Source organism: Manacus vitellinus, unplaced genomic scaffold (assembly GCF_001715985.3).
Source record: "Manacus vitellinus isolate BGI_N305 unplaced genomic scaffold, ASM171598v3 scaffold_34_pilon, whole genome shotgun sequence".
NCBI classification, from domain to species: domain Eukaryota; kingdom Metazoa; phylum Chordata; class Aves; order Passeriformes; family Pipridae; genus Manacus; species Manacus vitellinus.
In genome coordinates, this window is record NW_021940488.1 from 6536372 (window position 1) to 6559456 (window position 23085).

Genomic DNA, 23085 nt, shown 5'->3' on the forward strand with positions numbered 1-23085 from the left:
GATGAGATTGGAACATGTGAAAAGGCAAATCCTCTCGGAACCCATCATACATTGACTTGATTAAACTTCTGCCACCTTCCACTCACATCAAGAAAAGAAACATGACAGTGTAAACGAAAGCACACTGGCAAGATGCTTGGCTCTACTGACTACCAAAATCTAAACTTGCAATAGTAAGAGATGTAAGGGACAGAGGGTTGAAAAATAAGAGCTTTTATCTCCCATAAAACTGTGTGAATAATTAGCCATCTCAGTTTCAGTCTCCATCTCTGAATTTGCACAGGAAACAATCTTGAAAAATGCTTAAAAAAATAAAGCAAATAAATTATATTGTTTGACAAGGTAAGGAACCTATTTATTTTCTTTTTTACTCAGTCCCTATTAATGCCTAAAAAGATATCATGTTGTTTCTTCCATGGTACTTAAAAAAAAAACCCACCCAAACCCAAACACAGCAAATGACTTCAAACTCTTATCCTTCCAGTAGTTATAATGTGGCCCTGAACATTAATGTGAACCAACATGAAGTTTCCTGTTACGCTTTTTATTGCCTTTGCATGCAGCCTGAAAATTCACCTTAACCTTCTAAGTGCTGCATTACTCACACCCTCTTTTTTGCACTGGCATAAGGGGAGCATAATCAGAAGGAAAACAATGATTGAATATCTTAGAAAACCTGAAACAATACAATCTTTTTCATCTTCACTCACCCTTTTGTAATTACACTTCTATTATTTCTTATAAAAATAAATCCCTACTCAATTACAGTGCATCTGAAGAAACACAGAAATACTTTTCTCCAAGTCTGAGTTTCAAAAGGAAGCACAGAACCAGGTTGTTCTTTCATTTTTTCTGATGCATTTAGAAGTTGCTTCAAAATATGCTTGCTGTTTTCTCATTAACTTTTAAATCATCTTAAAATCACTTGAGAATAAAGTAATAATAATAATAATAATAATAACAAAATAACCCAAGATAATAAGCTTAGTTCCTTTTCAGGAGTTGTGGAGAATTAGTCCTACTGTGTAGTTCATTCCTTCAGCATTTTATTTCTTTGTTCTGTAAGGATTTTCTGTCCTTATAATGAGGGAAAAAAGAATTTACAAAATCATATAACTATTACAAAATCTTATAGAATTATTCAACAGCCACAAAGTGCTACAAAGGGAACATATTTCCTGTTACATGACAAAGAATTTAAAGTAATTTCCATTAATATTATACAGAACATTTTTGGATCTAGTCCTACTAAATCCTTGTTGAAAAGTCCTGTGGGACTGAAGAAGTCATTCAGGATATTAATAATATTTAATTTTACAATTACAAAGACATTTCATTTGACCTGAAAGTTCAACATTAAGTTTCCAAACTAGATTGAAAAACATAGGGTTTCTTACTGAAGTGAAATACAATTTTTCCCATAAATAAAAATGGAACTATAAATGGTACATGTATTTAAATACTGACTAAAGAAAAAACCCCAACATTTATTCTTCAAATTTAGTTGATTTTATATTTTAACAATAAATAGACTAAAAGATATTGTCTTTTTAATGAGTTTATATCATTTTCATAAAGGGAAGTCACTGAGGAAAACCTTGAGTTATTATTTCAATTCCTTCTGCCAACAGAACCCTTGCTTGTATAGGACTTATTTTAAACAGATGTTTTATTCAGATGTTTTTAAAAATTCAAAAAGAGGGCTTGAGGAATTTTAGAGACACTATTACTGTTATTAGAACACTTCTTTGTATACAATACATCCCACTGGAAAATAATATAAAACTAATTGAAATAGTTTCATAAGCCATTTCACACACATCTCCCAAGTTTTACAAGAACTCTGTGGAGCTAGAAAACACTTCAGATTCATACATCTCTCTCAAAAAATAATGAAATTTTACGGATTGTAAACAGTGATAAATTTAAATCTAAAGGCTTCAATTAATCTTGATAAAGCATATTAGTGCATAAATTAGTTTATGTATAACTAAATATATTCAAAATGCAAATGGTTTATAACCTAGGCACCAGACAGTCTTTAATAGCAGCATCCAATAAAGTCCTAGAACTCTATCTACACCAATGCCTAAGTACCTGAGCCTTAACTTTACTTCCATGTCTCAGTGGGACTACTCCAGGAGTGAAGTTACTCCCTGTGTTAGCATCTGTTAGCATCTGTTAAATGAGATCCATAATTACAGCTGGCAGTTGGAAAACTGAAGCAAAAATGAATTAGCATTTCAAATATTTCAGTATATATACTATTCCCATGTCACCAATTACAGTCCCATCTGTACAAAACTGTACCAAAAATACTCATATTTTAATATCCTTCCCTTTCATCTCTAAACACTTTGCTTGTATGGAAAAATAAATTTGAAAAGCTGGGTTTTCACCACCAACCACCCTACAGAGTGGTCAGCCTTGCTCTCAACAGCAGCAGTACATTACCATTGTACAAACTGCTACCTAATGTTAGAACGAATTTATTTCAGCAGTGGTACAGTTTTCATAATTTTTGAGTTGCTGACCATGTTAACCATCATGAATTCTTTTATATATAGATAAAAGAAATATTATAGGTATGTTATCAGATAGAAGTAAGCAGAAAGGCAAGTTATCTCAAAAGAGGAGCTTTTTCTATGAACTTGGGCACATGCACTTTCCCTCCCCTCCTTCTTTTCACTCTTCTGTTTCTGTAGTAATGATCATTCACTACAGTATTTATAAAACTGAAAAGAATAAAATCCTCAAATAATTCATGTGCTATTAGAAAAGAAAGTTGGACCAGCCCCAGTTTCTTTTTTTAAGAAGAAAACTTACCTTGAGGGTAAAAGCAGATCAAAAATATATGGCATTTACTATTATACAAAATATCTGTCTACAGAATATACTGTGTTTCTGAAGAATAAATCTCTCTTTACTAGAGTACTTATGTCTTGCCAAAAAGCCTGAAAAAAATATAGTAATTCTATCTGAGGTAGCCTAGATAATCACTTTATTCAATGAAATGGAAAAACCCATAATACTATATATTCTGTTATATTTATATTTTCGTTTCCAGACACACACTCTAGTATTATCAGAAATACGAAAAGCCTTAGTATAACAGAGAAATTTTGTAAGTTATCATAGAACAAATGTTACCTCCAGGAAAGTAAAGAAAAAACTCTGAATTGAGAAAGCTAACAAAAAATAAAAAAGGATATTTTTACCTGTTTTAAGAAAACCCTGAGACCATCTAATTTACTGCTTCTCTATACAACTTTAAGGAAACACTATCAAACTATCTGGACTTAGTAATGCAAGACAAATAGAATGCAAACTCTGCAATCTGAATTAAAATAGATACCTGGAAACAAAGAATTGTCTTTATCTAAGAACTCTTCTGTTAAATTAGAACTAAAATAATTTGATTTCATTAAAACTGATACCTTTAAGGTCTGTAGAAAGGTAAATTATCTACAAAACCCCCAGGAACTGTTCTTCTAAAGCTGCCAGTTTCGTGACATTTCAGAGAAGAACTTTGAAAAAAATATTACTGTCAGGAATAAAGAAACAACAATATTTCAATCTGTCTCCCATTACAAAGCTTTATTTTACATTATTAATTTAAAATATAATGATGTATATAAAATAGAAAGGTGTCAATTCCATAAGCGCTTGCTCCCAGAAGTACCACCAGGTTGAATATATTTTTCCAGATAAACAGGACTATCTACAAGTATAGTCATTCTACAAAAAAGATATTTTTCCATCCTCCACTCCCCCTAAAAAAAAATATTTCTGAAATATATTAATAGCAGACAAAACCTGACTGGGTACAACACTTCTGTTATGACACAGCAAGTTTACTTGCTGTACTTAAAAGCCTACATTGTTGTAAAGTCCTATTGTAAATTTCCATGGAAAAATATTTTAAAGTATTCCTCAAATCCTGTGAACTATTAAAAACTCCCCAATACTGATCAGATACTACTATGAATTATGTTGTTCAGTGCTAGAAATCCATGCAATAACATCAGTTTATAATGCTTATTATGAGGCTGAACACTTGCCATGTGAATAAATTTAATCACAACTAGTCTCTTCACAAGTTTGAGAAAGTGGGGTTTTATATTACAAAATCTTAAACTTTTATACAAGATTTTGAAGATGAATAGTTATAAAAATAAGTGCTTGTACATTTCAAATACCAACTAAATTCATATTGTATTAAGGATACACATGTGTGAAATCACTGGATAATCAGTATTCAAGTACATCTGAAATACTACGTTTCATGTATGATTTAGTTAAGGAGAACAGGCAAAAATGCTGTAAGGAGTTTCATGGATTCTAATGTTTCCTCCCTCTCATTCATGGCTTAAAATGTGAAGTTGTCAGACACACAGCTCATAAACCAGGGCATCAAAAAAAAAGAAAAAAAAAAGAGCATACAAAAATAAACCAGACAGGCAAAGCAATAAAATTTAATAGGTTATTCACTCAATGGCACATAAGATTCTGAAGGAGAAGGAATACTTTTAACAACGTGGTATTCCTTTAACAGAGACAATTGCTGCATTAGAAGCGACACAAAGTGAAGACAGACAAGATGACCATTTCTGTCCACACAGAATAAATAAAAAACCAAACAAAACCAAGCCCCCAGACCATTATCACGTGGAACAGAAAAGACCTTCTTGAAACGCAAAGTCAACAGAGGGACAAGCAGGTGTTTGCATTCTCTGCAGTTTAACTCATGGGCTTCATTGTGTGCTTCACAGAAAGAAAAACAGTTTCATTTGTAGATCTTGCGGGGAAACAAAGAATTTCAACAAGGAGCCCCGATAAACATCTTACGCTGTTAAACATCTTCACCGGGAGAGAGAGAAAAATCTCCCCCGCTGCAAGCAACCGTGGACATCTTTTGTTCCCTGATAAATATTTGCCTTTGTCTTTTGTGATAAGGTCTGCTGCCTTCGCCTAGCGCACAAAAAGGGCCCGCTTGTTTCTGTATAGAAAACATTTAATTAAGATCATTTCCGATTTTCAAGCCCCCCCCGTGCACTGAGGAAAAAGAAGAGCGAAAGGGAAAGAAAACCCGACCCCCGCTGGCGGGGCGGAGGGGCCGGGGAGCGCGGCCCCGAGCCCGGCCGGGACCCGCCGGGGGATGTCGGGCCGGGCAGGGAAGGGCCGGGAAGAGCCGGGAAGGGCAGACAACAATCATGCACGCTCCGTCCCGCCGCGCTTGGGAGCACCGCCCTGCCAGGGAGCGCGGGGTCAGCATCTCCTGCGGTCCCGGTGCCGCAAACACGGGCCGGGGCGACCGTGGGACGAGATGCTTCGGTTTGCTCCGGCTGGCCTGGGAGGAGCGGGGGAAAAGTGTTGTTTCGGTTGCTGGAATTTTTTTTTGGTTGGTTTTTTGACTGGTTTTTTTTTTTTTTTTCTTTTTCTTCTTTTTTTTTTTCTTCTTTTTTTTTTCCACGTAGGTTTGGACCGAGTTGCTCTTCCCGCTACGCTTTTGGTTTTTAAATCCTTTAAAAAGTAACGTACAGTTTAAGGGTTTGCCTGTGTCACAATTCACGCTTCACCAAAACATCAAAACCTTCTTTACCAATATGAAGAAAAGGAACAGCTTTAATCATTATTTAAAATATTCTGCCTACAAAAAAAAAAAAAAAAAAAAAAAAAAAAAAAAAAGCTCCATGCCAGACTATATGGACTCCACGGTGTTAGTTCTCTGAGGTCTTCACCTGTTTTAGATACTAGAGTTAGAATGCACAGAATAGCCCCCAGTGCTGTAATACTTTGAAACACTGAAAAGAAAATCTAGGAAAATGTGTTTATGCACACACAAACAATACATAACTACCAAAGCTCTTAGTCCTTATGTGTATGTTCATTTACTGGAATTAATCCTCTTTATCATGTTGACTGCCTGCAGGACCCAATTCTGGAATATTTCTGTGTGCCAGGTGCATGGAACAATATTATTAAATGAGGATTCGCTGCAAGTCTAAGCCACTCAGCAGAGTTACCTCCCCACATACCTCAGGACAACACACACATTCATAACTACAGACTTACTTCTTGACTCTGTATGAAATTTTGTGAAGAAATATCAACAAAAATACTGGTCTGACACAGGGAGAACAAAAATGCAAAATTTAAAACCACGTGATATGAGTAAGAAGAAATACCAGCAAAGATACTCCACCAGGAAATATGCACAAAGTTGGAAGAAAAATCATTCCTGCAATCCAAATATAAACCACAGGAGATTAGCTCATACTGTGGACACAGGATAGTCCTGAGAGATTTTCCTTTGGTTAAATATTCAGAGCACAAAGTTGCATTTTTTTCCTTCAAACCTTAGCAAAATAAACTATAACATTTTTACCGTGTTTCAGAGAGAATAACTAAATTTTGTTTCTCCAGGACTATCAAAGTTTTTATTTCATGAATGAATTTGTGTGACACCAAAGACAGCACCATAAACAGAAGGAAAAAAAATGGTTAATGCAAATAAATCAAAGTCATTCCATCCTTCTCTGGCCATCTGTCTCCCCATGAATACACATGCGAAAAATAGAATTTGCTAAAAGCAGCTTTTTTAAAAGTCTATCACATTATTGTTCCAAGTAAAAAAACAAGAGCAGAAACTGCCAACAGTATCATCTTACCTGCCTTTTAAGCAAAAGTGTAAAAACACAACACACAAGAAAGCCTGCAAGCTGACAAAGACTCTGGATTAGCAACAGCAATTGACCCAGTGAAAATGCATCACTCTTTTTTTTTTTTAATGAAACAGATTACTCCCCTACATATTGACACATAAAAAAAATATGATTATAGCTCAACTTGGTATTACAGTGCATACCATACACTCCTATGCTCTTAGTGGGTTTGATCATGAAAACACTCATTCAACAAAAAGTATTTTTTATGATTCCATAAATGTTGTGCTAACAGTTTTGAATTGAGAAAGGTAAATGCACCTTATGTTAGCCTGCTTTGCATAGACTCATTTCATGAGTTCTCTAGTAGCTGTCGAGTAAGAGCTCCGTTTTTTTAACCTCCATTAGTAGTAAAAAGTTTCAGATAAGGTGCCTCACTAGAAGTCTTGAACATCCTAAAACTTCAGTGTGTAATTTTCTTAACAGCACCACAAATTGAGAGGAGTATTTCAAGGTGACCCTATACGTATTACCATGTGTAAGACCAGTACCTAAAAGACACGGTATTTAAAGTAACATAATCAGAATGTTTGGTATGTCTCTGTTTTGTTTATCTGTGAGCAGTAGGATTCAATGAAGGATAAATTTACATTTTTATAGGGGAGGAAATTCTGTAATAAATGATAATGAGAGTACCACAAACAGAATACAGTCTTTTCACAGTTTGTGTGAATTTGATGACAAAGAAAGCCATAAACAAGACCAAAGAGTGTAATGGGATTAATCCAAGATTATCTTAATTGATCCTCTCCATAAGTACAGTGAAACCACATCCACTTAAGAGCATTCAAGAGGATAATGAGTAAGCAGGAATTACCCAACTTCAGCGTCAGCATTGGGCTGACAGTATCAAACAACCATGCAGAATACTGGACACAAGTTAAACTAAGATAAAGATTAAAAGCTTCTGTCCAGTTACAGAAGGACCAACAAAAGACCTACCTATGTTTCAACTTTTGTTTATATAGGCAGGACAGATAAAGATAGCTGTAAACTTGAGACTACTTCAGTATGTCAAGGGATACGCTTCTTAGCATATCCTTGTACTCTAGAAAAGTGAGATAAAGCCTTTTCCAAAGGCAATCTGGGGTTTGGGGTTTTCTTTGCCTACAAAGTCTGGGGCCAGAAGAAAGATGTTCTATTTATCAAACAAAATGTGGTAGGACTAGTTCAAATGTATTTAAGAAACATGGAAGTGCACTTAGTACCTACTCCAATATCTGGCCATTGTTTAAACAACACATGACTAAAAACATTAACTGTTAATAATCAAGGAAAGCTAGAAACTTAAGGAGATATGGATCGTAAGTTAATCTTATCTTTATCAACTCAGCAGGAAAAAGAAGGAAATGAAGGCAAATATGTAACAAACAAACCATGCTGCCTATTACTGGCAGTTCAGGCACGTTCCATACAGAACAGAAAATATGCAATGTTTTTCCTGGAAAAAAAAATTTGTTTCTATGTCACAGTACAATTTTTTTGTAATGCATATTTATGTTATTGAGGGGTTTGGGGTGCTTAGTTTTAACATAGGTCATCTGTTCACATCATTTATTGCCAACAGTTCGAGTTTATATTTTCTGATCGAAGAGATACATAGAGAAGCTGTCTGAGTGTTCAGGGATGGGGTTGGGAAAGCCAAAACTCCCTGGAGTTGAGTGTGGTGAGGGATGTGAAGGGCAACAAGAAGGGCTCCTACAGGTACAACAGCAGCTACAGAAAGAAATTGTGGGCCTGCTGTGGAAATCAGGTGGAGGACAAGGGACATGGAAAATGCCAAGGTGCTCAATGTCTGCTTCACTCATTAGGATAGGAATCCCAGGCCCCCCAAGACATTAGGGGAAATATGGAACAAGGAAGTCTTAGCATCAGCAGAGAAAGATCAGGCTAAGGAACATTTCAACAAACTGAAGCAGACATAAGAAGTCCCTGAGATCTGATGGGATCTACCCATGAGTGCTGAGGGAGTGGGCTGTTGTCCTTGCAAGGCCACTCTCAATAATCTCTGAAAGGTTGCAGTGACTGAAATAGGTTCCTGAGGACTGGAAAAAAGCAAATGGCAATCCCATCTTCAAGAAGGGCCAGAAGGAGGACCGGGGAACTACAGGATGCTCAACTTCACCTCAATCCCCAGGAAGGTGCTGGGACAAATTTTGCAGAAAAATATTCCAGACAGATTGCAGACAAGTAAATGATAGGAGTAGTCAGCACAGTACTAAAAAGGGAAAATCATGCTGGACCAACGTGAGAGCTGTCTATGATGAACTGAGCAATGAATGTTTATCTTGATCTTACATGGCCTCCCATAACACCTGCACAGACAAAGGAATGATATATGGACTAGTAAGTGGACAGTGAGGTGGACTGAAAACTGCCTGAACTGTCAAGCTCAAAGGGTTGTGATCAGCACAAACTTCATCAGGAGGACAGTCCCTGGTGGTCTACTCCTGGGGTTGATCTCAAGGACAATATTTTTAAATTATCTTCCCCAATGACATAGGTGATGAGACAAAATGCACACCAAGGGAGTTTGCTGATGATGCAAAACTGGGAGAAGAGGCTGATATGCCAAAGAGTTGTGCCATTCTGAGGGAAGTAGAGAAATGGGCCAACAGGAACCTCATGAAGTTCAATAATGGTAAATGCAAAGTCAAGAACCTGGGGAGGAATTACCCCAGAGAGCAATACATGCTGAGGGCTGACCAGCTTAAAAGCAGCTCTGTAGGAAAGGACCTTGAGTTCTGTTGAACACCAAACTGATCATGAACCAGCAAAGTGCCCTTGTAACATGTTGACACTCTGGGTTGCATTAAGATAATCATTGCTAACAGGTCGAGAGAGGTGATCCTTCCCCCTGCAAAGTCCTGGTCAGACACATCTGGGTCCCAAGATGGGTTCCCCACTACAGGAGGGACAGAGGCATACTGGAGGGAGCCCAGCAAAGGACCACAAAGAGGATTAAGGGACTGAAACATCTGTCATACGAACAGATGCTGGAACTGTTCAGCCTGGAGCAGAGAAGGCTCAGGGGCATCTTATGAAAATGTATAAATACTTTAAGGGGGAAGGAAAGAAGATGGAGTCAGAATTTTCTTGACAGGATAAGAAGCAAATGGGTAGAAGCTGAAATACAAGAAATCTCATTTAACATAAGAAACCACTTTACTATTGTGAGGGGAGTTGAACACTGGAGCAGGCTCTTCACAAAGGCTGTGGAAACAAAAACTAACTGGACATAGACCTGAGCAGCTAGTCTGTCTGACCCTGCACTGAACAGAGGTTTGGACCAGGTGATCTCCAGAGACACCTTCCTGCCTCAGCCCATCTCTGATTCTGTATGTGAGGCATTGTGATAAACTTCATGGTAAAACACAACACACTTGCATATTCACTGTTTTTGGCTACCAGAATTCTTTCTATTAAATTATCCAGGCTGAAGAAAAAAAAAAAAAGAAATCAAAACCAATTTGAAGTTAGATAAGTGGATATATAGTCACAAGAGTAAGCTGTAAAGTGTAGACAGACATGTCTCATCCATTAAAAAAAAAGAAAAAAAGAGGAGAGTCTGGGGGAGCTGAGCCTCTTCAGCCCACAGGAGAGAAGTTTTGGGAGAACATAATGTTGTCTACAACTGCCTGACCAGAGGATACAGAGAAGACAGAGCCAGACTCTTCTCAGAGCTTCACAGTGGAACTAAAAAAGGCAACAAAAAAAGTCAGAATGTGGGAAATTCTGATTAGATAGAAGAACTTATCTGTTTGTTGATTTACCATGAGAGTGGTCAAACACTGACACAGGGTGTGCAGACAGGAATCTTCTCATGAAGGAATTCAATGTGGGAATGCAAGACACAACTGGACACAGCTCTGAGCAACCAGATCTAATTAGATCAGTTTCTGGAGGTCCCTTCCAGTCTCCTTTATACTGTGATGATTTGATCACAATGACTGCAGAAAGACCATGTATGTAATTCTTAGGCAACTCTCCAAGTATGAGTATGTGGAGTATGGTAGCTTGTAATTGCTTTGCTCTTGATGAAACTTAAAAGAATAAAAGAAAGAATGTCATAAAAGACAATGAATCTCTCCTCTTTCAGACTGGTTACTGCAAATCATCTCTGCAAAACTATTAGCAAGAAGTTATCTTAGTCATGAAAGACTGGTTTGGAAGACTTCCATAACTGACACTTTACATTTATTTTATTAAATGCATAACAAACCACACAAGTATGACATCAAGCTTTTCACTTCTGAAGTCACTTATCATTTATACCTTTCACTGTTACCCTGTCAACACAGCATGGTTTTTCCTCACAGATATTTGTACATAACCAAGTGTTATCTAACTCCTGGTGAAGGTTCTTGGTTGTACTTCAAGATACATCAGTATTATCAGGAGAACTTATATTGACAAAACAAAGCAAAGCAAACCAAACAATAACAACAAAAAAAAAGATATTAATGCCAAAGAAGAATCCTGAAAATATTTCACAGTGTGTGGGGTGGTGGCCTGAGGAGGGGCAGAAGATGAGGTTGGTCATTGCAGTATCCTGCACACTCAACACCTGTTGAGTGTGAACCCCCGTAGGTACAACCCTGTGCTGGCCACCAGCACTACCAGCAGAACCCCAAGGGCAAGGGGATGTGCTGGGCAGACATTTGAAATCAGCTCAGCTGTTGATGGGCTATGGCTCTGTCCACAAGGATAATGCCAATGCAGCAAAGCCTTCTTCCCTTCAGCCTTGGCACAACACAAACAGCTCCCCCTCTCCCACAGGAACTCTGGGAAGCCTGCACAGCACCATGCTGGGTGGATAACAAATGGGCAGCAGTGCCTCCTCTGCCCCTTAACCAATTCCACAGCACAGACATGTCCTGCAACCCCTGCACTGACACCTCAAATCAACATCTACTTCTGGCATGTTCATACTTGGATCTCCTCTCCTCAGACCAGACCTGGGCTTACTGTCTCTGTAAACACCTCAATTGATTCCACTTAGGTTCAGGTTTGCTCCCACTGGGACTGATAAAAGAGCAGTCAGTGACCAGAGCAAACCCCTCAGAGTGCTCTGCTATTTGTTCACAGGTGAAAAAAATTGGAACAAAGAGGTCTGAAATAGATTCTCAGGCTTCCCTATTTCTCCTTTGAACTTCACCTTCCTTGAATCCTCTTACAGACCACTTGGCTGTTCCAGGCCCTTTCCTTAGATAAATATTGGCAATGAACACTCTCACAGGCAAAAGGGATTTTTAGCTGCTTACTGATCCTTTGTGCTCTAGATGCCAGCTAGACAGAAGTGTTGTGCCTCTTTACATTGGATTCTAGATGCTACATGAACTGTTACTTTGGTTTTCTTCAACAAATTCATGGGCCAAACTCTCATTAAAAAAAAATAAAAAAAGAGAAACCAACTATATAATATTTTTTTGGTAGAAACGCCCCTAAAAGGAAATTAAAATACAGATTTGCAAAGGAGATTTCATACTACACTCTTACTGGCATAAATGGAATCAGCATTTCTTGGCACTGTGCTTGATGACATACAAATGTATTAGAAAAGATTTCCCTGTCCTGAAGACTTCATATATTTTTTAGCTATCTGAGAAACTTCTAAATCAGTGGTTTAATTCACTGGCTAGTGTTTCAGAGAGCTATAGGAGTTAAGTTAATTTTCTTCAGGGCATGAGTTTCAGGTTACATTTTTTGTTTGAGAAAAATAAATTCCAAATGTCATCCATGTGCTTTCCTCGGCCTAGCAATCCCTTGCAGGCATCAGCCTGCACATCTTTTACTAGGGAGTTAAGATGGGCATCTTCATTCTTTCCTACTGGGCTTTTCCTCCAAAAGATTAATTTTCAGTCTTTCTTGTTTGCTTTATACTGGGCTTGTATTCCCAGGCTACTTCTGTAGGAAATTGCATGTTTCAGACTATCTTTAATATCTAAGAAGCCTCTTTGAAAGGGCCAGCTTGTCCCGAAACAAGATTCAAGATAAATTGTGTAGCCAGAGACTTTACAGACAAGCACCCAAAGGAGAAGGTCAGATTTTTTATTCTTTATTCTACCATCTATGGATGTTTAATAATATTTTTAGGACACTTTTACAAAATTTTGTCTCTTGATTCTTCTCACTCTAAACTTCTATATGATCCCTTACTTGTACAGCTAATTTATGCAGTAACTGATGTGAATAAACCAATTGTAATCACTTAGGCAACCAATTTTGCCATTGTCTTATCTCTGTTATCCTTTCTATTTTATCTTTTGCTCATCCTTTCACTTAGGTATAAATTCAGGGAATAGTTGAAGGTTCTGAATCTTGTTTCTTCACTTTTCCCCTGACTACTGTCCTGGTTACACTGGAGAGACCAGAGAGCTGGTGTCAGAGTTCACCACAGTATGCTCAGGCCAAAAAGGTGAATATGAAAAATACCCGTGTCTCTGAAGTATTCAGGAACCCACTGAAACCCAAAACAAACCAACTGAGCCCTTGCAAGACCTACTGAAATGTGACATTAAAAAGTCTAGAGCATTTCTATGAAGGACTAGAGCAGATCCCCTTGGAAATCCATGGGCTACTTTTCCTTCAGTAAATTTGAAATGGATCTGACACCTGTACTCTGCATGGATAATATTGTCAGTTGTTCAAACTTCAGTGTATTGAAGCTATACTATTTTGTTCCAATGCTGTAATTATCATCACACCAAACCAAGAATACGCACTCAGTGGGAGCTATAAATAACTACTATTAATTGTGTGCTATAAATAATTCCTGTTAAAAAACCTGACTTTTGGTTCAGAGTAACTGTAATAAATAAAAATTTCTTTTTCTAAAGGCAATCCTAATTAGATGCACTCTTGTACTTGTCAAGTTCTTAAACACAACTCTGGACCTGCTTTCTATGCATAATTATCTCTCAAATGATACCAACCTAATTAACCTCCTTCTGTGTCTAGTTTGCATTCAAGCCAAACCCAGAAGCACAGTCACTGACAGCCCAGGAAAGGTACAGTCAACCTGCTTTTGGTTTGGGGCTTCTATACCAAAATCCAAATTTGCCTGAAGCAGGTCCTGATTGAAGCAGCAAATATTCTGCCAGTCCTAAGTTGGTGTTTATTCAACACAGAAAGAAAATAAACTCCAGCTGTGGAGGCCTAGAGCTCTCCACTGAGCATGTAAAAATTGAAGCAAGTTGGGCATATTTGAGCAATTTTTGTAGTACTATTAAAGGCACCTTCTCTTCTGCCCTCTTACTACAGTAATGAAAGGGCAGAAGATATTTTCTGTAAGAGGTTGCCTGAATATTAGCAGAAGACCAGATTTCCTGAATTACTGAAGCCTTTTGGTGGAAAGGGAAAGGAAGGAGTGAAAAAGATGGATAATTTTAACCTAAAAAATTACGGTTTTCCAGAAATAGATTGAAAGTAGGATTTTAGAATGGAAAATGCTAGGCACTGTTCAGAAGCAACACTTGCCAGCCTGAAGGCAAAATCATTGTAAAACTGGACAGGACAAAACAGAAGTTCTAAAGAAGCATATACAGATATTTTAAAACATTAAATATATGAAGAAATAGAAATCTGTATAAGAGAAGGCCTATGTACAAAGCCCAAGAATAGAAGTGAGGTCAATAGGAGCTGAAAAGTCTCTACACTGCTTTTAGCAGCCAGCTCATAGTTATAAAGCATGGAAGTGTTAAAAACTGTGCTTTATGCGATTTCTAAAAAAATTGTTCTTTGGGGTATATATTGACTCAAAGCACGACAGTTCCCAGTAAAGAAACTAGAATAGCACTTCCTTCATCCAAGTCATCAGCTCCACACTAATTGAGTAATAACAACACAGTAATGCAGCTTCCCCTTACCATTCAAGCTGTAGACTTAGTGTTTAAACGGTGACTTGTTTTTCCAGATACGCAGTGTAAAATCCCTAAAGACCTAGAAAAGGAAGGCAATAAAAGGCAGTTAGAAAAGCATGTGTTTTACTAAGTTTGACTGGAGATCTGTTAATTTTGTATGATTTCTGGCTTGAGATCTAGCTGAGCACATCAGTGGGAGGTTAATTTAAATGACGCTGGAATTGACGTCTTCCGAATTTTCAACACTATTGGGCCCATAAAGGGCAACTTGACAGCATCAAATCATCAAGGCACACACCAAATGTTCTGTTCACAGTTACCTTCAAGTCCTTGGGCTGAACTCACCTGACAGTGTTGTTTAACAAGGAATAAGGCATTTCCCCATTGCTTCAGTGCCCCCTTTTTGAGAAGGCACTGATAATACTCCTTTGCATTTATTTACTTCTTCTAGCACAGGTAGTTCTAAGACTACTAAAGCACAATCAATTTGAATGTTAAAATATCCCATATCTACAAATTAACACCCAAACTCCTCATATCTCTTTTTGTAAACTTACATATTAAAGTAGGTGAGATGTGCTACACCAAAATTGATAGCAATTGTGATAGGTCAGAAAAATAGCAACATTCTCCTCAGTGCAAAATAATAGTTTTAAAAGTCAGTGTTGTTTAAGGTTTCACCTGAGTTAATATTGAAAAATTTCCTAACTTATTACTTTACACTAAGGAGAACAATACTTATCACCTGAAATAATGATTAAGGTTGTCTCTACTACAGATTCTCAAATCTCTATAGAAACAAATACATTGGCCTACAATCTTCCTATAACATATCAGAGAATCTCTTTTACCCACATAAATGGGGGGTAATTCTCTCACAGAACACAGAGGAATCAGACTCTAAAATGAGAAGCTATCAGTATGGTAGTTTTCCCTCATATACCTTCAAAACCTAAACTCTTTGCTTTGGTACATGCTCAGCAGGAAAGCTGGCACTAGGGGCATCCAAAAAGCTAAAGATGGAGAACAATCAGACATGAGAAAATTATTTATAGTTCTGGTGGAAATCAGTGTACAAACCCAGTGCTACTGATTTATTCTTTTTTTTAAGTGGAGGTATATTTAAAGGAATCTGTAAGAGATTTTAAACAGCAATCTGGACTTTTAATATTGCTAGAAACAAAATATTATTAAAGCTATAACTGTAACTGCTAATATTTAAAAATATTCTTTGTGTTTCTTAAATCAGCATTTTACTTACGATATTCACCAGATGTTATTCATGTTAAATAGGAAAGTATATTCAACTAGGAACTAGAACTAAATAAACTGAAGGCTAATTAATCAGAAATAACGTGAGTTCTAATATAGCTATAGTACTTCTTATGTAGCTACAGTACTTACAGATAATGTTTAGCTATAAGGACAAGGAAGACACACACACCAACACACATCCCCCCAGTGCCAGAATCCTTAAGAAGTTATCACAGCATGATCTCCACTTATGTGTGTTCTCTTGTGGAGTGCTAACACTGCGTATAATGGAGACTGTGGAGTGGAAATATCAGCAAAGATCAACCATTGTAAATCTTTCTGCAAGCACTGGAACTGACACAGCCAATTAAACTGGTTCATATAAGAAACGGGCAAGTCCATAAACACGGTAGAAAGACAAGTAATTTGGTAGTTAATTCGCATAACAAAAAGCAAGTCCATAAAGTTGTTTCCAATTCAACGCTGCCCTTAAGAAGCGTGTTCTCCTTAAAAGGGAGCATGTAGACGCAGTAAGGGTCATCAGCTCAGCATTAGACAGTACATGATGTGGACATGAATCAGCTATCTTCTCCCAAAGAGAAGTTGGCTAAATGTTTCTGGATGGGTCCTCAAGTTTCTGGACAGGTCCTCTTGTTTCTGCTCAAGTCTCTCTCTCTGCCAACTTCTGCCTCCCTACCATTCCTGGATATATTAAAAGAAATTGATATGCACTGCAGGAAGCCACATCAAAGGCCCCAAAGCAAGCTATTAATTTCTCACCTTTATAGTATTGCTTTAGAGAATTCAAAATATATGTGCTTAGTAAGAAACACATGAATAAAAATTCACTGTCTTGAATTTCCAAGTGTCAGTTGTCCAAAGAGTCACATGATAAGAAGGTGGAGCTTTTTGGTTTATTTATTCAACCGAATGAAATGGTATTACCTCCTGCAAATGTTACTTAAGTAATCACACTGCAAAGACTTATTCTTCCACTCTGTCCCAAAGTAAAGTGAAAAGTAATTTCATTTTCACATTGGTTTCAATATTGGAACTAGCACAACTCCTGGCATTGCTCCTTACTACAAGCTTTGCCTTTCTTCCAAGACAGCTTTGTTAATATTATTGAAATAAGAACCTCTGGAGTGATTTTCTGAGCAAGCAAGAGTTTAAAACAGTTTGAGGAGAGTGTGAGGTTACTTACTGGGAGGAGAGTGGGAAGCAGTACAGATAAAGGAAACAAAAGGCCCAGCTAGATGACCTGCAGATTTGGACCTTTACTGAAGCTCCGAATGTCAGTTAGGCTCAACAGAATACAAAAGCACAAGGTTTGGGTAGAACTGGAATTTGGCAAGATGTCCTCACGTTGATCTTGGAAAACAGCAACAGGAAGATGGGCAGAGATGTAGGCAGTCTGCCACACACACACCTTTCAGCTTCATTCTGTTTTATATACCACACTCACACCAAAACATAAACTCTTTGCATTCAACTCCATTTTCACAAAAAAAAAAAGGCTTCCTAAAAACCAGTTGCTTTAGTTTTCCACGTCTTCCCCCTCAACAGCTAAGCCAGTTGTGAATGGTGTTCAACACTTCCCTGAAGCAGAGGAAGGACGAGAAAGGAGAAATGACCACCCCATGTTCCAACTGGAAAGTTTCACTGCTGTTTTGGACACTGTGTTTCGTGAGCACCAACTTGGGTTTCATAAGTGATCCCTCCCACCAGACCTCCCGCTCTTCCCTATGAGACTGGGAGGAACAGATGGAGAAAAATCAGGTCTTCTGCAGGGGTTTTTAAGACAAGTTACTGCATTTCCAGTTTAAAAAAAAAAAAACACAAATGTCAAAGGGAAGTCTAATGAAATGTGCTGGTTCATAAATGCATGCTGAAGTGAACAGGAGAAAAAAATGTCGCAAATGGCAAAAGAAGGTATACAAATAATGTTTAAAATACAGAAAGTCTCAGTGTACTGTGAAATATTGCATGTAATTTTAGGAAATAAAGACAGAAAAAAAATTAACACTGCAATTGCTTTGAAGCCCATTTCACTGGATATGTGGGGGTTTTTTCCCTCAAGTATTAAAATATTATTTTCAAATGTCCCAGCTGCAACTTTAGAAAGCATAATCCAAGGGATTCAAGATATCTACTGATATAGAAGGCCTGCAAAATTCTAAAAAAATTCTATTCAGGCATAGAGCACATATTTTTATTTTATTAATATCTATAAATTAGTAACTACTTTGTGCAGTAGAGAATGGATACTGTGGCTCCATATCTGGTTTGGACCCAATAACCCAAGTAATGGAGCTGAATAGAAACTTGTTTCATCACTAAAAAGTACAGTTAACTTCAGTAAACTTATAACTTTTAGATCATCTCTTAGAGCATGCTCTAAGCCATTTAAAGATAATTGTGGTGAAGCTTGTCATCTGTCCTAAAGCTTGGATACAGAGAGGTCTTTTTTATTGCCAATGTCTTGATTTGCATGAAGTAAACCATATTTGTTTTCAAAGTAAGATGTTTTCAAAATATTTTGCTTAAGGTAATAGAACAAACAGAGAACCTGATATGGAACTCAAAGACATTGCCCTGCGGCTATTTTATTCCACAGCCATCTAATATAGGACTTCTAAACTCCAAAGCACCTGGAACTGGCTACCATCACAGAAAACATATGGAACAGATGGCCTGCAACCTGTTTCAGCTTGCAATCTCCATGGCCCTAAAACATTAATTTCACTAAAATATGTAGTGAAACCTCATCACAATGTGTGATATTTGTAAAGTAGGATCTCATTTTAAAACTCTCCTTGAATCAACATAAGTTTAATTTGCATTTCATTGTTCTAACCTACTATATGTCAGGCACATAACCCAAACCTATGTCAGAACATCATATGCATCTCCTGACAGAGAAAAAACACACATATTAATTAAAAATAAGAATAAAAAAAAAGAGTGGGGTTGCTAGCTTATGAAAAATATTTTCTGTGAGCGTAAATGAATACTCAGTCCACAGAACCAGCCTGAACCTAATCTGAAGTAAAAACTTCAAAAGTGTCCCCAGGTGTGCACATCAGGTCCTCAGCAAAATGTTTTGCTTTTCAGATTTGCTTCTATTGCACTCTAATATGTGCTAATGTAAACAAGCAAACTGATGCATTCAATTTTAACTATGATTTACTCTGAAGAGCTACATTTAAAGTTTTAAGATCTTGGTAAGCTTTCAGCATAGTGCAGCTGTTCTCATAAAGATGTAATGAAAGTGTAGTGCCAAATCTTTAGTTTGGCTTCAGACATATGAAGCAAACATAAGAGATTTAAACAAATGGACATTTACTACTGTTTACTCAAGGGTGATTTGACCTGAACCATCAGCAGAATCCAGCGGTACTTCTTGGTGTGGACGACCACCATGTTTATGGGCTAGTCCACTGCAACACCAGCCACACAAACACGAACAAAAAATCTGGGACCATCAGCTGTGTAAGTCAAATTGTATGAAAATGAGATTTTTTGAAACTACTATTCAGTGGTTTCCTAGCTTTTTACAAACGCGTTTTAAAAATGTGTTTTCTGCTAGCCAGTATTACAGCTTGAACTTTATCCAAGTAATTTGTAAAGATATGTGTATACCAAACATCTGTAACAAACTGAGGGTTTCGGCCAGGCAGAGAACTGCTCACTGCACAAACAGGTACTCTGGACTCCCCACTGGGCAGCCAACTGACCTGCACATTCTGCCTGCCAAATCGTGTCCATTAAACAACTTACACAGTAAAGTAGGCTCATTCCACTGCTGCACTCCCCAAATATTTATCCATCCTCCTAAAGCCTCATTCTGCAGATGACAGCTCTTTGGCAACCTGCAAGGCCAAAGACGTCAGGCCTCGGCTGCCTCTGGGAGGCCCCGCACGAGCTGCGGCCACTTCGGGTTTTTGTGTCCTCATAAAATCCCTTCTGAACTTTGGGTTGAGTAAGCAGTTCCACACGTGGATTTAAGTTCTCCTCTGCAGCAACAAGTGCAGACACAAGCTGTACAAATGTCATGGTCCCTCTCTTCCTGGAAAGACACCGGGTGACTCAGGGCTCAGCAGATGTTGCTCCGGAAAGGAAGCACCAATGTCCAAAAAAGGCAGTTCTGAAGAAATGTTGGTAGGCACCTGTGTTGTCCACAAAACAGGATGGACAGGAACAAGAGAGAGACTTGGTGGGAGACCAGGGAAGAAGCTGCACTAGGATTTATTTAGAAGAAAAGAAATACGTAGCAAAGGAACGGGGTTTCTGATTCTACAGTAAGGTTAGCCAACCTTGTTGATTTTTATCTGTCCCAGTAGCTCCCCTCCCATTTCTGACTATTGGCAGTTCACGTATATTTTCTATTACATTAGACTTGTCAGACAGTTCTTCTCCAGAGCTATTAAACATTTATGGTACACCAGCAAGTAAAATTTGCTTTTTTGGTCTATGGTCTCTTTGGATGAGGTCTCTGGGTGGGCCTAGCTCCTCTACTTCATTGGTGTCATGACAAGTCAAACACATAGAGGCTCAGAAAACAGATCCATTTTATAAAACAGTTTTCCTTAGTTTTAAAACAGTAACTTCGTGCTATCCTCAGATGCAAGGAAAGATTACTATACAGATTACTTCAAACAGTGTAAATAATTCCACGTAAATCAGTTACAAAATGTGAACAGTACATAGTCAAACAGCGAAGAAACTTTAGGTTGTATGAATAGATATGCTTGAATCTTCTATTAAACCTTGGTGCCATAAATCAAGTCACTACATAGGCTGTTCTGCAGAGTTAGGACCTTGCTGGAAGGCACTGTCATAGGACTACTTATTATTCTATGGCAAACTGTAAGGAGAAGATCAATGCTGAGTTTTAAAAAGCAAAATCCTTACCTGAGCCCTGGTATGCTTTACATTATCTGCTGATGCCTACTTCCAGTTATCTTTCTAATTCCTACTGTTATGTTAAATTCTGACTTTCCAACATGCAGCTAACCTAGTCTATGAGCATGCTTAGCAGACTTTTTTTCTGAGCAGTTTGAATGTTCATTATTAAACTATACTCTCTATGCTTAGTAGTTCACAAGGCACGAAAATAAAACCGAGTCTCATCACGACCTGTTAAAGAATTCCCTGCCAAAACTGATTCATTTCTGTGGTTGTTTTGGTAACAGAAAGTTTAAAAAAGGCAAGTAAAAAACCCGAAAAAAATATTAAAGTATTTTTCTCCCTTGTCTCCAAATCAGAGATGCTATAATTATAATACACTTTCGTCCCTAAAACCAAATAAAAACAAAATCCAAAAAATCCAAGACAAACAAACCCAATAACAAAAATCCACCTTCTAAAGCACAAAATACTTCAGCTTCTGAGCTTCACAGAAGTTACAACCTCCTACAAAATTGTCTAAAAGAAAAACTGGAAAAGTCCTTAAACATCCTTACATGTGTCACCTCTACCTCATTCACAGCAACTGTATCACCTAGGAATCGTGTTAGAGGTGTGTTATCTTAAGTTCCACACCATAAATGTATGCTGAAAATTTTAAGGCTACCTCCAACAAAAAGGGGGACAGGAGTAGCTTTGCTTACTTTGTCACTTATATTGACCTATTTAAAAGGAGCTTTCACAGTAATTTAAAAGTAATCAATCACTTAAAGGCAAGCCAATCTTTCTATTTACCCAAGCCAGACAAGGATTGTTTTTTTAATTTCATAGGGACTCATTACCTGGTAGATGAAAAGCAAAACATAAGAATAAAAAAAACCCCAAAACCAACAATAGCAACAACCCCACCAAAACAAACCAAAACAAGAAAATAAAAAAAGAGGTTGCCTTTGTTGTCTTTTTGTCTTTTATTTAGTTTAATATATAGTATGGACAGCAGGTTTACAACTTTGAGAACTTACCACTTCCAAGTAGTGTAAAATACATGTTTTGCATGCCTCCAAAAAGCCAACAACTTCGTATTGACTAATGCCATCTCTTTCTAGTGTTCATCTCCCTGTCCTGCTCTGCTCCAATGAGTCATCATTTTAATCCTCCAAGTGCTTCTGCTGCACTTACAGTGTAGCACATAGATACCATCTGCTCTTGAGCTCAAGAACTGCCACAAGACATCATTTCACACCAGCCAGCCCAGCAACTGAGATATTTTACAAGAGGAAGAGTCTGTCTGCTGGTCTTGCTCTTCCTAAAATACCTTGTGGGGATCACTGTGTTCCCCCTCTGAGAAGGGTCCAGGTCAGAGCAGGGGCATGCAGGGTGGGGGGAGGCCCCTGCATTGCAGGGGGAAGAGGGAGAACGTCCCATTCCTGCTCCCTGCATTGTGGCCAAGCAGAACTAGCACGGTCTGTGACCCCCTCTGGGCACCACTGAGGCTGCTGTAGGTATTTATGGTCTGGCCCAGAGCACTGCAGGCCAGATCCTGATCACAAGGCTGGGGGTGCCTTGTGCCACCCCTCAAAGCCTGGAACCCTCAGAGGGAATGTAGCACAGGGGTGCAGCAGCCTGTGCTGAACCTGGCCCCAGGGTCCCCCAGACCCAGCATGGTATGTGCCTTAGCTCCAAGAGAGCACTGCCACCTCTCCACTGGCCCCATCAGTCACCACCTGGCGGAACCAGAGTGAACAATCCAAACTCCAGGTGATGAGCATCCATGTCACAATGCTCCAGAGCATGGCAGGGCGGCCCAGGAGCCTTACACCCCCTTACATCCCTGGAGTCTTGTCTGTACTGCCTGATTCCCCTCAGCATAGCAGCTCTCCCCCCCTCTCACCATGCCCATAACCTCCTTCATGGCGCAAACAAGTAGTCCCGGTGAAGTTTCAACCCTCCTGCTTCCAGACAGTGCACAACAGCATGCAACAATTCTGCCCCACCAGCAAGAGGAGACCTCAAAGGCCATCACGGATGCCAGGTGACCAGGAACAGACCAGGAACAGGGATTCACTGCCAACATCAGTACACCACACTGCCGTGGTGCCAGGCAGGCACAATTCTCACTGCTCTCCACACTCACTGCCTGGTAGGACCCAGCAGGGCTGTGCCTGACTGCAGACCTGCAACCTGTACAACTCACACCAAACAACTGCTCCAGCAAAGGGCTTCAAGAGAAAGCGATAACTAAAAATAATAGAAGATGCCTCCTTCATTTCAAGGAAGGTGAACAACTGTTCAAGGAATTGTTAAAAATACTTATTAATTTCAAGTTAGTTTAGCTT

The 23085-nt window shown here is 38.4% G+C and overlaps 1 long non-coding RNA gene across 1 annotated transcript in view; it reads right to left on the reverse strand.

The window, feature by feature from the left end:
* The window catches only part of LOC108640461, a 116817-nt gene that overhangs the window by 77273 nt on the left and 16459 nt on the right, over positions 1 to 23085 (reverse strand). The window contains exon 2 of the long non-coding RNA XR_001921195.1: positions 14594 to 14666. This is a non-coding gene — a long non-coding RNA (uncharacterized LOC108640461). The remainder of the gene's footprint in view (positions 1 to 14593; positions 14667 to 23085) is intronic.